Below are 16,158 nucleotides of genomic sequence, written 5' to 3'. Positions count from 1 at the left end.
TTGTCATGTATTTGTATAATTTTATGATTGCTTCATACTACCTCAGCCAGGGACTGGGAGGGTATCAGTTAAAAAACTAGAATTAAGCCAGAAGTAGTGATAGTCTATTGCCACCAAATAAAAGGAATCTGGAGGCATCTTGAATATTTGCAAAATTATTATGGCAGAGACTTTTGTGAACTTTAGTTCATTTGACACATTGAGCTCTAGGTGTCTATACACTCAGTTGATGTGGAGGCAGGATGAAGTCAGAGGGAAATGAAATGCAGAAAATGCAAGCACTGACATTAATAATAAATAGTGTATGTTATTAAGAATAACATTGACCATTTACCAAACAATCAAGATTTATTTTAATCATTACTTGTTCTCTAGTAATCCTTGTGTTGGGTTAGCTATGTAACATACAGAATATGATTTTTAAAGACATCCTTTGACCTAATTCTAACATGTAAGACTGAATTCAGATTATTAATATAGTTTAATTGATTGGTTCCTTGTTTTAGTGCTTTCTGGGGTGGTTTCCTCAAAACTGGGTACTTTCAGATCAATAACAAAATGCTCTGGGAAACTGAAATCTGCCTTGCCATATTTTTAATATTGTCATTGAAAAGGTCAGATTTGAGCCCATTTATTATTATTTTTTAATCTAGACTGTTTTATGTAAAATACAGAAAGGTATTGCTGGCATAACACACACTGGAAGATGAACAGGTGGATGAACCCCAGATGTTGCTTTGAAGAAATGTCTGGATAAATTATTTCTGCATTCATAGCTGCTATAACTGCTTACAAATCCAGACCTGTTTTTCTCTCTGTGTATAAATCTTTCACTCCATTCCAGATTTAAAACTTTTAGCAATGGCTTAGCTGTGGATTGCCTATGTAAGCTTATGCTAATTGATAATGGTGCTCTTTCCTAGATGTGGCAAGGACCTATTTCATTTCTCTATCTCCTGCAAGTGTGAACTGGTTTGTTCTTCTTGTATTTCAGTTCGGCCTTACTGGTAAATAAATAGAGGAAGCTTAGTGATGTCCTTTAGTTTTTCTAGTCAAGAGCAGATTTTTAGTTTTCTGGATTAAGAAGAACTATATGTGTATGCAAAGATAAAAGATATGAAAAACCTATTTTTCTAGTTTATATGTGTGCCTATAACCTTTACCTGCAGAAACCACCTGCAATTGAGAGAATGCACATATATTCATTAACAGCAAAAATGCATTTAATCTGAAATCACAAAAAGAAAAGTCTAGATCAGAGCTGCTTAAGCTTTTTCAACTGGCGGCCCCCTTTACTCAATACATGTTTTGGGCCTTCAAGTATATAAAGAACAAAGGGAGGGGAGAGAGATGAGGGGGGGGGGAGAAAGAAGGAAAAGCAAAAACAAAAGCAGAAAGAAAGACACATGCACATGCAAAAGGAAAAGGACAGTAACCCCAATATACAGTTATTGGCTCTCTTGAACAGTTAAAAGCCGAGGCATTTAATTTTACCACAAAAAAACTGGGGAATCTTATTGACTTGAGTATAAGCTGAGGGTGGGAAATACAGCAGCTAGTGATAAATTTCAAAATGAAAATAGATCCCAATGAAATTTAATTATATTGAGGCATCAGTAGGTTAAAGGTTTTTGAATATTTACCATATTTCAAAGAAAAACTAGCTCTCTAAGTGGAAAAGTAGGGTCAAAAAAACAACATGGTATTAATAACATAATAATAATAATAATAATAATAATAATAATAATAATAATAATAATAATAACTTCATTTGTACCCTGCCCTATCTCCACATTGGGACTCAGGCCAGCTTCCAACATAATAACAGGCAAACATTCAATGCCTACATAAACAATGCAGAGCTAGATATAGATCTATAATTATATATACTAATTTCACATGTGCATTTTCCCCTGAAATGTTTGCAAATCCTATGTGTGTGTGTGTGTGTGTGTGTGTGTATCTGCTGTTCCCTCCTGCAATATTTGCAAGCCCTATATATTTATGTTTATATCTATCTAGAAATCTCTTTATGTGTGGGTGTGGGTGCATTTCCCCTGCAATATTTGGAAGCCCTATATATCTATATTCATATATATATATATATATATATATATATATATATCTAGACATCTCTCTATATAGAGATAATTATATCTGCCTAGGATTTGCAAAGACTTGCAAACATGTGAAGTGAAAATTCATATATAAAATAATGTATACACATAGATACAGATATACAGGTACATGGACATCTCTAGATATCTATATGTATATAGGATTTGCAAAGACTTGCAAACTTATGAGGGGGAAATTCATATATAAAATTAATGTATATAGATAGATACAAATATTTAGGCACAAAGGGATTGCAAAGAGAAATGCCTATATATTTGTAGCAGAGATTAACAAATATTTCAGGGAAAAATGCTTTTATAAGATTAATGGGTATATATATATATATATTCTTCTTCCTGACTTGCAAGGACTTCTTTCCCTTTTCAAAACATTCTCTTGGTTAAGAGCGAGGGAGGCTTTGGATAAGTAAACACTGATAAGGGTGGGTAAGATTGCAAGTAGCGGCCTCCAGGCTCCACTGCTGGCTTGACCTTGACCCGATTATAAGCCCGGGGAGGCTTTTTTCAGCTCATAAAAAGGGCTGAAAAACTCAGCTTATCTTCGAGTATGTATGGTAATTTTAAGATAAATTTCTTCCATTGTAAGCCTCACCTCTTATTTTGGTTGTTTATTTTTTATTTTTTGCCATATAACCATATTTGAATGCTCTAGCGAAACCAAAATAAGTACAAGTAATGTGTATCTGCTGAAAGGAGTATATAGAAATGTGTTCTTTGTTTAAAAAGAGTGAGTACACAGACAGAATAGATCTGATTCATTTTATTATAGTTGTAATGTATCTCCTTTCAAGGGGGACGCCCAGTAACATCATTGCTTTGCACTTCTAGAAATGAACACAGTACTGATGAATATCCAAGAGTGCAGGAAGGACTTGAATTGTATTTTTACTTAATACAATGGTGTTGCACCATGGGCAGCATCCAGAGCCATAGATTGAGACCAACAAGAAAATTAAAAGTATATATGGGCAGTTGCTGTACCATCAGTACAGCAACTGTGATTGATTACTCATTAATCATTGACACTCTTCCCACCAACCATATACTGCCACATTTTATTGCCATTGTACATTGTGGTGTGTGGTAAGAATTATATATCCCCCAAAGTTTAAATAGTCTCAGACTGCATTGGTAAGATGTCTTGGTGTGTTAAGTTCAGTTATATGATGCTGGTTGTTGTTTTTGCTTGTAAAATTACTCAGTTAACTGCTCCAACAACAAATGGGTTTGCTTCTAGTTTACCAGGAAAAAGTCCACCACATTCGGTCAATGATTTAACCCACAATTCTTTTTCCACACCACTATCTGCCAAATCTGGTATACCAAACTTTCTATTTTGTAAAATGCCTGACTTGTGTGTTCTATGTCAAACAGCCTGTTTAAAGAAACTAAACTAGTTTCCAGTATCAAAATATTTTGGTAAACGTGCCAAATCCAAATTTATTGCTTCTAAAATTGTTTCATGTTACTGTTGTTGGCTCTATTTCTAATGGAGTTATTTTTCCTTGGAAATAAGTGCTGCACTCTTAGATCTTGTTTCTGTCTAGGAGATTCTGGGAACAATTAGTGTTGATGGAGCGTTTTCTCTGTTCATTACTCACTGAAAGATGCAAGTAAATGAGGACAATAAAGAGACATATAAAACAGAAGGTCTCTACTGCTGACCTTCTATATTTCAGTTGTACAGTGCAGACCAGAGATCTGAAGCCAAAAATCCAGAGATTTGTGTGTGGTTTCATAAACGGTGAAGTCAGTAGGTAAATGCAAGTGTAAAGCCATGAAAAACGCTATAATAAAAACATACTCTGTATGGAATTTAAATAGTTGTGTGTATACTAAAATAATATTTGAAAATATTCAAAAAAAGATTGAAATAACATGCTTCTTGAATGTTGAGAAACTCTGATGAAAAGAATCCTTGATTGATGAGAATCTATGAAGTTTGGGACTTATTCTTTGTAAAATTCATTAAATTCTTCATTGAAATGTTCTTTTCCACACAGAAAATGCAGTTTTCTGTGCAAATCAACTTTGTGCACATTTTACACAAAACGAATTCTTAACATTTTTCTGGGCAGAAATGCAAAAAATATTTTCCATAATAAAATGTGATTTCCAGTATAGGAAATGATGTTTTATGTGCAAAACAATCACATGTGATTTTCACACAGACTAAGACCTAAATTGTGTATAGTTGTGAAAACTAGATTTTCAAGAACTACTTATAGCAGGAGGAAAATTGCTGAAATTACTCATTTCTATATTTGAGAGTAAATTTACTGAAAATATGTATCTTTAGAATATATCAGGCAGTATTTTCCCATTACTGAAAGGTTGCCTATAGAGAGCAAATTCAAATTGGACAGCTCTCTTTTTTCATTATCTTTTGAAGGTTCATTTAATGTGACCTTCATACCAGCAGGAACTAGCTAAGACACTGTTATAATAACAATTGTTTCAGAATATTGCCCATGTTACAGAACTGGGTCATTAGAAGCAAAGTAACTTGTGCTTTATTATTAATGTGGTAGTTTAAATATGCCTATTTGAATGCATGTACCAAATCACATCTTGAAGCAGGAGAGAAGCTTTAAGTCAGAATTTAGCAGATTCTTATAGCTCTTATTCAATGTCAGGTACCGTATTTGGCATTTGAAAGGGCTTTGATTCTTTGGTAAAAAGTTATGGGAACATTAAAGATGTTTTTTGTCTGAGATGCTGCTGCTTCTTTTGGAAAGTACATTTATGTATTAAAATATAAAATTATTTCAATTAAAACAGCAAAAATTACTGTGATGGAAATTAAATGAATACTTTTAGTGTACATCTATTTATCAATCATCTGTCTGCCTATCCATCATCTATTCATTCATTATTTATAAATTAAGACTAATTTGTTTGGACATAATTTCATGCAGTTTGTATGCCTGTCTTATTCAGGTAATTACATTGTCACTATGTGTATGGAATGTGGTAGTCGATACAGGGAAGCTTTGTTCACAGGGCCTTGGGGTCCATCTACATAGGCCACAAGATTCAGGGCTGGTTCAGAGTGGCAATATTCTTGACTGGCTATGGGATTAGCTACATAACCCACTTCTATCTCACTGCAGCTTTGTAGTTTTGTGGGGGGGGGGGGGAAATCATATTTGCTCAAAACACTATAATAATGTATCCACCCACCTTGACATGTGCCAATGTTGGTCAGAATCTATATGAAATTCTAATTTCTCTATTATTCTTCCTGCTTGAGTTGGAATGTTGGAAAGCCAATTCATTGCTTGAGAAATAAGAGAGTAGGGGTGTAGAGGGGAGTTAGAGAGAATTTGTCTCCTTAATCATCTCATTAATAACAACAATAATATTATCTGAAAAATAATAATAACAACAGCAACAACAATAATATTTGAACTCTGCATTTGTAAATTGCCAACAAACTATGGAGCTTGTTTCTCCATCATTTTTATGGCTATCAGAATGAAACTTGCTAAATTCATAGGACACATTTACCACTGTAAGCCCCCCAAGTTTCAGAACATTTCACTCATCCACTCATTTTTGGGAATTTTTAAAAGTGTTTATGAGTAACATTTGTTTTTTTCAAAACCCATAAGAGCTACTTCCTTGAATTTCTCTACAATGACGCAACATAACCAGGGCATAGTTCCTCCAAAGTTTCAGAAAGATTCACACACTCACTGATTTTTAGGGAGTTTTAAACATTTTGGCACCCTGGCCAAGTCACTCTCTAAATCAGGGGTCCCCAAAGTTTTTAAACTGGGGGCCAGTTCACGATCCTTCGGACAGTTGGAGGGCCGGTCTATAGTTGGCCACCAAGCAATAATAATAATAATAATAATAATAATAATAATAATAATAATAATAATAAAAAAAAAAAAATAGGGTTGGAAGAGACCCTTTGGGCCATTGAGTCCAATCCCCTTCTGTCTTTGGGCACCAAAAGCACAAGCAAAGCACCCCTGACAAATTGTCAGGACCCAGGCTACAGAGCACCAATAACCATGCACAGAGGCCAGATTCTATCTAATATCTTTATTAAAGGAATATATAAGGTCAATAAAAACAAGTGAAGAATATAGTTCAGAAGTAGACCTTTCAGGAAAGGTCAAATATAGTCCAGGAAATTAATGTCCAATATGTGATATTAAAGTCCAAAGTTATAATCCAATAACCGAAACACACACTTTGCCAAGCAAAGTGTGGGGAGATGACAAGGTCTTTTATTCCATTGAAGCTTGACAACAAGGCTGGAAAACAAACTAGATTCTTGGCTAAACAAGACTTGATACGAGGCAACAAAAGGCAAGAACAAGGTCCGTGGCGAGGTCCGTGGTCAAACGTGAAACAAGGCAGGCTTGGAACTCGGTCATGGAAACAAGGAACTGGAGTAGCGTAGTCCACACACGATCTCACTCCTCAAGCTGACGAGTTGACTCCGCAAGGTTTCCTTCGCGGCAAAACACCTAAATAGGGTCTCGTTTCCCGCCAGAAGAACACTTTCCCTGGAGAACTAGAAGTGAAACCCAACTCTGTCCAGATGCATGACTCCTTAGAATTTCCCAAGGGAAGCAGACCTAATCAGCTAATTGTTTGGCTAGTAGTGAAAAGCTGTAAAAGCAAATACACTGGAGCAAATACATGCTATCCCCTCTCCCTTGAAATTGTGAGTCCATGAGCTTCACTGGTGAAAAATGCCATCTCTGCCTCCTCTTTCTTACGAAAAATTATGAACTTTTAATGAAATTTTGGGCAGCAGGAGTTTTGTTCTGTCTGAGTAAGGATTTGTGGTGATCCCTGGTTCATTAGTCGAGTCCTATGCATGAAACTTGCTGAAGTAGTAACAACTTACAAACATGCCTGAAATTTTGCACAACTCCACTGCCTTGTTTATGAGTGTTCCTATTTCATTGTTCTATTGAATTTTATACTTCTTAGATCTTACACTTCTATAGATCTTTGTGTCTATATGTCTTCAGTTCATATAGTACTGATATTTCTATTTAAAAATTCTGTTCCATTTCTTGCTTACACCATCTTTTCTTGTTCTCATAATCTTTTAGCGCGTATCATCCTTTTAATAGAGTTTTACAAAGGAAAAACATGCTCACTTGCTTTGTGCCAGCTTATTCCTCTGGACACAAATGTCACAAATGTGCAGTTTGGTGGGTGTGTTAACACCACTGATCTGAAGGAATTAATTGCCTCAGGTAAGTGGCTAACTGGAAGGCTTTTTAAACAAAGGACAAAATATTATGATGATGTGATAATATGTACTGAGGGAAATTCTCTGCTTGGCAACTCAACAGAAATAAATAATACTGCATAGATTTTTTAAAAAATATGTTATCTGAAATCACATTCTGAAGGACAGATTAATTGCATGAATGGCTGATTTACAATAGTTTCTGCTGAATTGGTTTTTGTATAATTTTAATTTCATTTATACAAAGATAGAAGAAACAAATTAGATGAACTGAGCAAATTAGATATTGAAACAAATTATCCAAAGTTGGATTGTGTGAAAGTAAATTTAATGAGGGTGAACCTTATTAATACAAACCCAATATGAAGTTGTAATTGTACAAAATGATCTTTGGTATATTTTGAAAGCTTCTGAATATTCAGTTTTCAATAAAGATATCTTACTTTAAAACATTAGTGATCTATTTGGCTGATCGTATCTCCTTTTACGAACCTGCCCGAATCCTAAAATCTTCTGGAGAAGCCCTTCTCTCAGTCCCACCTCCATCTCAAGCATGGTTGGTGGGAACGAGAGAGCGGGCCTTTTGGGTGGCCTCCCCATGACTCTGAAACTCCCTGCCAAGGGAAGCCAGAATGGCCCCTCCCTACTGTCCTTCTGGCAGCAGGCTAAAACCTTTTTATTCAGACAAGCTTTTAAAAGGTTTTTAAGGTCAATTCAGGGAATGCTGTGGCTTTTGACTTTGAATTTGTTTTTGTGGGAATTTTTGATGCTGTTTGATCCTGTTTTGATGTTCATATATTTGTATATTTTCAGTGGTTATGCTGATGCTTTCATGTTAAGCCACTTCATGTTAAGTCCAATTTGGGGAAGATAAAGCGGGGTATAAATAAATATAACACTAATACTCATAATATAGAAGACTTTAAGGAGGCCCAGTTATTCTTAGTCTGTATACAGTGTTACTAGTGAGGGGGCCCACAAAGTTAGTGTGATTTAATTGGGTCACCAGCTCATGCAGAAAATTATTAGCACAGTAATAGCGATAAACGTTTTATGAAAATTCCATACTTGTATTGATTGAGTGACTACTTTGAAAAGGAATCAAAATACATATAAATTGGGCCTTTTGTATCTGCTGTGATGTGTTTTCATGACCCATCATGAATACTGAAATCCATACATGCTTGTCCCATTATATACAGTTGTACAGTATAATGATATTCCTTATATTAAAGAGCAAAATCAGGTTTGCTTTTGGAATTTTTGAAAATTATTTTTTGCTATAGATAGTTGAATCTGTGGACACAGAATCCATGGATCCATTGTATACATTTATATATTTCTATCTCATCCTTGTACATTTAAGTCCAGTTTGACATAATGATTGATAACAGCATCCAACTAGTTAAAACAATAATAAAATATTGTAAAATAATAGTAAAGAAATTCATTAATTCATTTTGGTGACTAACAACCAATTAACCAAAATACAGTTTAAAACTTACTGCTCAGTAGCTGTTTTTTAAAAAGCCGTTAAATAAACAAATAAAATTAAAGTAGAGCAAACAGCACTGAAAGATTCAGAGAAAGTCCTCCATAAATAAAAAGATGAGAGAGCAGAGAGGAAACACAATGGACATGTTTGAGAATAATACTGCACTATAGTTTAGTGTTATATGAAGCAGTGTTGAATTTAAAGCTTCTACTCATTTGGAGCAGAATTCAATTTTTGTTATTTTTTGCAAGAGAGCAGATACTTGTGGTACCAATGTTAGTGGAGCAGAAAAGGCTCTAACGTGAACGTTATTTTGGGATAATTTCAACACAAGAAGATCTTCTTTAAAATTTGGATTGAAATTCAAAGCAAATTCACTGCCATTCTGACCCTGGTGACATTAGCCTCAATCGGCAGTGCCTTTAGAGTTATCTGTTTTTCTACCCATTTTTTGATTTCAGAAATCTTAGCCCTGTTTTATTTTCCTGCTTTGTGAATATTAGGAAGAATACTACTTTGTTTTTTAATCCCTTTTGAAAAATATTTACTTAATGAATTATGGCAAGCCTGGCATTTTTCTTGAGACCTAGCATTGCTACTTCGTTGCCAATCAAAAATACTTCTTTGTTTTGTAAATCTGGAGTTATGATATGGATGAATTGTCACCAACATTCACATATTCTCTTGTACTATTATTGTTGGTTTTCTGTGTTTTACACCCATTGGTTTAATTTAGAAATTCCTTGAGTGTAATAACCACAGGGGTGGAAGCAATGCTATGTGCGTTAAGTTAGCAAGCCAAAGTAAGCTTGGATTTAACAAATAACAATAAAATCCACATCAAAAGGAAGGAAAAATACCTGGAGGCATTAAAAACCACATGCATTAGTAAAACACTTTTACTGGCTTGTAATTTGTCTATTTGTTTTTTGGATGGGTCTTTAAAGATGGAAAAATACTGAGGGATTATTGAAAAATTCAATGACTTGAAGAACTATCTTTCTTTCTAGGGGCACTTCCAGACAGCATCAAAATGCAGGACAAATAAGTGGGACAAAAAAGGTGGTACCTGACAGCAAGTCCAAACATGAAACTGTCAATCCCAGTCAATGCTCTCCCAGCATCCTGGCACCTTCCTTTGTAGCAGATTTTAGAAATCCACAAGATGGATGGGAGTCATCCGGCAGAAGTTTCCTTTTTTATTCAAATAGACATACATTTTTAGGTGTCTGTTGCATACAGTGCAAAATTTTTCAGCTATTAGTATTCCATAATCATTTCTCAGATAGCGTATTTTCTTTAAGGTGTCACAATCTTCTATTGAAATAGTACATATAAAGGTACCATAGCCTCTAAATTAATATTTGTTTCCTCCTTGTCTATAGTCTTATAGGTTCCTTTTTTAAATTGACTCTGAGATACACTGGAAGTTTGCTTTTTTTTTAATGACTCTTCTTTCATTTCTGAGTTTTTCTAAATCAGTTTTCTAAGTTGATCTGAGTCAGCTCCCTGTAAGTTAACCATTTGTCTTGCCTTTTGCAGTATGCCTCATGTGGGAACATCTACTTCTTTTTTTAATTGATTCTCCTAGATGCGCTGAACCTCATACGCACTAATGTAGATATCTAAATGTGCACACAAGCAGATTTCTCACGCTCCTGTAAATTCGAGCTCCGTTTAATTTCATAAACATCAGAACAAAACAATGGTAGCAGAGAGTTCTATTTGTAATTGCTTTCCAATTGTGCTTCCATTTAGCCACCTGTGTGTCTGTGGCTCCATTTGTTTACAGCCATCATCAGCTAATTTCAGGGTTTTAGAACATGGACATGCGCTGGTACAGTCCACACAGGCATATAGGAACAAAGTCATGAGTATTCCTTCACTGCAGAGATATACAGTCATGTGAATATGCACATATTTTTGGCCAAAATCAGATTTTAAATACACCTTTTAAACACTTGTTTGTCAGCTGTTAATGCATGTATTTTCCTTAAATATCATTTAGCCACCCCCTTTTATTCCAGTTTCTTCCACAGTTTAGGGCCTGTGTAGAAGAGACCTAAGTGAATTGCTAATCCTGTTATAGCCCAGCCTGCACCTGAGCTGTAAGGTGAGCCTTGGGTTGGGCCTGTTCAGCCTGTGATAGTACCTGCACCTCACTTATCAGACGACTCTGGGTTGGAGCCTAGAATTCTCATGCAGCCAGATGGGTCTGCCGGTTCTGGATAGCCAGAATTAGAGGAGGTTGCTGTCCCTGAGGATTCTGGGAACAGGCACACAATGGTTTCAAGCAGGCAGCTTGAACCACATTCCTTGGGAGAATCAAGGTCAAACTTTCTCTTGCCAGATGGGCATTTCAGTTGTGATAAGACTAATGAGGTTGACAGAAAGAAAGCTATATATCAACAGAGCCAAGAAAGGAAGGTTTTGAGATGCAGCAAAAGGCTATTAATGATAAAAGGTTTTGAACAAACTTCCCAAGGAAAGAGGCCTTGATTTCAGCTATTAGGGGAACTACTTCTGAGAGAGATTTTCAGAGGTGGTAACTTTGCTCATCAAGCGTGGTTCCTGTTCATGGACTCATAGAATCCTGTTTTCATGTTTCTGTGGATTTTCATGCCAAGCTTGAGTTTTGTTCCAGTCTTTGTTTTTGCTCTTGGGGAATTTTGGATTATCCAGTCTTTGTTCCTGCAAGTTTTGCAGTTTGGATTCCTTGTTCCAGTCAAAGATCCTGTTATCTCTTCCAGTTTTGTTCCTGTTCCTTGTACTAATTTTGATACCTTGTTGAAGTTTATTCTTGTGTTTGATTTTCTTGGACCCTTGCTTCAAGTATCTTGTACCTGGTGGACTAAAACCTTGTTTCATTGTCTTTGAACTTTGATTTGCTATTGCTTACATATATTATTCAATAAACAATTTGCTTTGCTTATAGTCTGGGGCTCTAGCATGGTTTTGCGGTGTCTCTGCAGCCTAGGGGTGTAACAAATCCATTCCTAGGCAGTAGCAGCATTGTGAACTAGAAATGAACGAGTGAGATGTATTAAATCTTGTTCTTTTTTATTTTAATTGATTTCTATGAAAAAATAGTCAGCTCTGTAGAAGTTATAAATGACAATTATGTAACAAACAACAAATAATTTACCAGTTAATGTTGATTGACCATTCCTAGTATTTTGATTGCTATATTTTGGCTATATCCATTCCCAATTGTATCTACATTCTATGTTGTAATCTAACGGGCAGTATGTAGATGATGAAAATACTGCGGCATCCTAACCAATTTCACTTGCTGCATTACCTTTCATAGCATCTCAGATTTCAACATGTGTGGCACTAGGAATGTTTTGATGCACATCTGATCCCATTTGGCAGGCTATCAAATCCATGTAGGTGCAGAGAAAAATTCCAGTTCATTTTTTCTGAAGTAGCCAGTGAAATCAATCTTACATATATACTGTATTGTTTTGATAGCTTGCTAACGTTTTCAGTATGTTATCAAAAGTTAATTTTCACTTGGTATACACTTGAATTCAGTCAATAATTCAGCATGTCTACAATGTGTCCAAAAAGCATGGTTGCTGTTGGGTTTTTTGTCTGTAAAAGACAATAACTGGCAAGAAAGAGAGGGAAAACTATTTAAAATCTGTGTGCCAATGTAGGCATTGTCACTATTAGTCATAAAAAGTGGGATATGAATTAAATAAATAAATACGAATTTGAGTTTTGACATGTGCAGCTCCTCTTTGGAGATTCCACAATACAATGTAATTTAAAAATCTTGAAAAGTCATAGTTATACTTTTAAAAAAAGAGAATCACTTTTTCTAAAAGGTTGCAAATGGATGGTAATATACCACTAATTCAACTGCTACTCTCTCATGTTTTTAAGAGGTATGATTTTTATCATGAGTATTTATATTTTTAATCCGTTTTTTTAGTCTCAATAAAAATATCTAGCTATATCTTCTAAAAACTATAACTGAGAGGGAAATTTCCCTGTGCCACTGTTTTCGCAAAGTGGTTAATAGGTGTGAATTAAATATTTTATTTCATGACTTTATATTCAAAATAAGATTTGTTTATAGCACTTTACAACTCTAATACTAATTTGAAGAAAAAACATTGCACTATTATAGGAATTTAGCATCACTATACTATATCTGTAGTATAGCACTGAAGATGAAAGAGCAATAATGTGTATGAGTTCAGTAATTCCGTGTGAGGTTTAAAATGAACAAAGATGTGTTAAAACTTTGAACTGTATGGAAGCACCATTTCAGATGTCACAAGGTTTGACCCTTCCGTATAAATCCAAGTAGTTATACAACACATGCTATCTACCTACCCATTAGAGCAGTGGTTTTCAACCTCTGGATCCCCAGATGTTTTGGCCTTGCTGCCTGCCAAATTTGCCCTGCTGCTCCACGGATGACCCTGGCTTAAGGAATCTCAATGTGATGAGGTCCTAAGTATGGCTATAAACAATATTTAGTGAAGATGTATTCATCAGGGTAACAAAAGTGCAAAATATATCACTCTTTCAAAACACACAGTCTGCTTCATTAGGCAAATATGCTTTTTTAAAAAACACTGTGGCTTCTACATTTTTGATTAGCAAAAGCAAGAAAGAGAGGCAATAAAGTGTTAATTAGAAGTACAGTAGAGTCTCACTTATCCAACACTCGCTTATCCAACATTCTGGATTATCCAACACATTTTTGTGGTCAATGTTTTCAATACATCGTGATATTTTGGTGCTAAATTCATAAATACAGTAATTACTACATAGCATTACTGCGTATCGAACTACTTTTTCTGTCAAATTTGTTGTATAACATGATGTCTTAGTGCTTAATTTGTAAAATCATAACCTAATTTGATGTTTAATAGGCTTTTCCTTAATCCTTCCTTATTATCCAACATATTCGCTTATCCAACATTCTGCCGGCCCATTTATGTTGGATAAGTGAGACTCTACTGTACTGGTATGGGTGGTGAGCTCAGAAATGTTGCTTTTTAACGTGTAATTAACTATGCTGGCTGGGGCTAGAAAAAAAGCTTTTTCAAGTGTGGATATAGCAAAAGAGCAGCTATATGGTTTGATGAAAAATAGAAACTACCCAGCCCCTCCTCGAGGTGGTATATGTTTATAGTGCAATTATATCTTGAGGTATGTGATTTTCTATACAACTATACCAAATGAAGAAATTTATAAATTATGCCTTGTAGGGTTCTATTCACAAAATGTGATAAAGGTCCAGAGGTCCATTTGTGGGCAGATTCTAGTGTGAAGCATAGAGAAGGAGCTTTTGTTGAAAGCAGCTGAAAGAAGGAATGGGCAGATAGGAATAGAGTTTTTGTTATGAACCATGAATTACTAGCAGCAAAATATTCTACACCTTTGTTTTATCTTGTTTTAGTTACAAGACACATTAATTCCACATTAATTTGTGCACTTAGATTATTGAAACAGAATAATTCAACAATGTATTTTATCAGTAGATTGGATGACTTGTGGAGTTCTACATGTTTCAGGACTGCAGTTCTCCATTCTGGGTAGGGTAATGGGATTTGGTTCATTAACATCTGACAGTCACAAGTTGCCAACATCTACACTAGTGGTGAGGAAATGATAATAATGGGTTTATTGGAGTAAGAAAATAAAAGAATGAAAAAGCAGCTATTTGGGCCTCCATTCGACATACCTTCATTGTTTTCACTTGATGCATTGGAGGCATTTAGGAAGGCACGTTTGACAGAATAGATGTAATCTCCACTTAGGCTTTAAGTCAAAACCAGAACAGGCATTGTGTCTACAAAAAATAGACTTGTTTGTAAAGAGCATGAAAGGAAATAAATCTTCTGTATGTCCCAAAGGATGTCTGAGAAGAGAAGTAGTCATTATAAGCCACTTAGTTGTATATGTACTGTATCATGTTGCTGTGAGAAACCTCCATTTGATTGGCCAATAAAACAAGTTTAGTAAATCCTTTAAATACTGAGTTGGACAGTGCAATATAATACTTGTAGCTGTATTACAGGGATTACGAAGTTTCTGAAATGATCACCTGGGGACAACTGCCATTCTGGTTGTCGGTGATAGTTCATTTCACTTCATGTGTCAGGTGTTATGTCATATCACCTTTCTGTTTCCTTGAAATTTTATAGATCATGCATCTGTTTGATCTTGACATGCTCCTTTGAAAAGAAGACGTATAATGAATGAAAAATTAGTAGCCAAATTTTTAAAAAAGATTGATGCTAGTAATGTTTCATTTGACAACAACATGTTATGAAAAAATGTGAGGAGAAATTTAATACAAGAAAGCTGAAGAGGCATCATCTATAGGCCAGTTTAGCTTTTTTTATAATTGGTCTGACAATGTATTTTCTTTTTACTTATTCGTGTTTTTTATATCCTGGACTTGCTCAAACCCAAATAATATTCAGTTATTGACTACATTCCTATAGGCAATATTTTAGTGAAGCATTCATTTCAAATCTGTATGTTCATTTTCATTTCATTTTTACTGGAATTTGAAACTCACAAGTTTTGATCCTAAATCAGTCTTCTGTTCTTCTATGTAAATATATGATTTCTATCATGTCTCCTTTAATTTGCAGACCTTGCCACAAACAAATCATGTTTTAAATAATTCTTAAAGTTTCTTGAGATTTTGTAAGGATACAGGGGACTACACTCTGAAGAGAGAGTAAAACTGTATATCATGAATTTTAACTGACTCACATTCAGGAAAGTTAGGATTCAGGTCATTGTGTATTTTGTCTATGAAGATAATTACAGTATATTTGTTTTTCAAGCTTATAATAATATACATTTCAATTATTCCTAATTTCATATAAGTTTTCAGAAGTTAGTGAACTAAAATAATTTGTTGCAAATGCAAGTACACATCTAGATGCTTTCATATATTTCATAGAATCATAGAATAGTAGAGTTGGAAGAGACCACATGGGCCATCTAGTCCAACCCCCTGCTAAGAAGCAGGAAATCGCATTCAAAGCACCCCCGACAGATGGCCTTATTGGTCATCTGAACTCTAGTGGATAAATAAACCGTTATATATCAATGGCTATACATACACATTTCCAGTTGGGCTGTTCTATTTGCATTTGATTGGAGTTTGGTGGCATTCATAGCTTTAATCTGGGAATAAGCAACTCATGTCCCATTATATAATATTGGATTGCAACTCATAGCAGCCCTATGCTACCAGCATATCCATTGATAGGGAATGATAGAAGTTGCATTTAATATCAAGATGCAAGAAGCTGTGA

The 16,158-nt window shown here is 35.0% G+C and overlaps 1 protein-coding gene across 1 annotated transcript in view; it reads left to right on the top strand.

Annotated features, from left to right (window-relative positions):
• Positions 1-16,158, top strand: part of pdgfc (platelet derived growth factor C) — a 128,592-nt gene that overhangs the window by 73,218 nt on the left and 39,216 nt on the right. The window lies entirely within an intron of this gene.

The sequence above is a fragment of the Anolis carolinensis genome, chromosome 5 (assembly GCF_035594765.1).
Source record: "Anolis carolinensis isolate JA03-04 chromosome 5, rAnoCar3.1.pri, whole genome shotgun sequence".
NCBI lineage: Eukaryota > Metazoa > Chordata > Lepidosauria > Squamata > Dactyloidae > Anolis > Anolis carolinensis.
The sequence above is the reverse complement of the archived record's forward strand: the minus strand, read 5'-3'. Positions and strand labels throughout refer to the sequence as shown.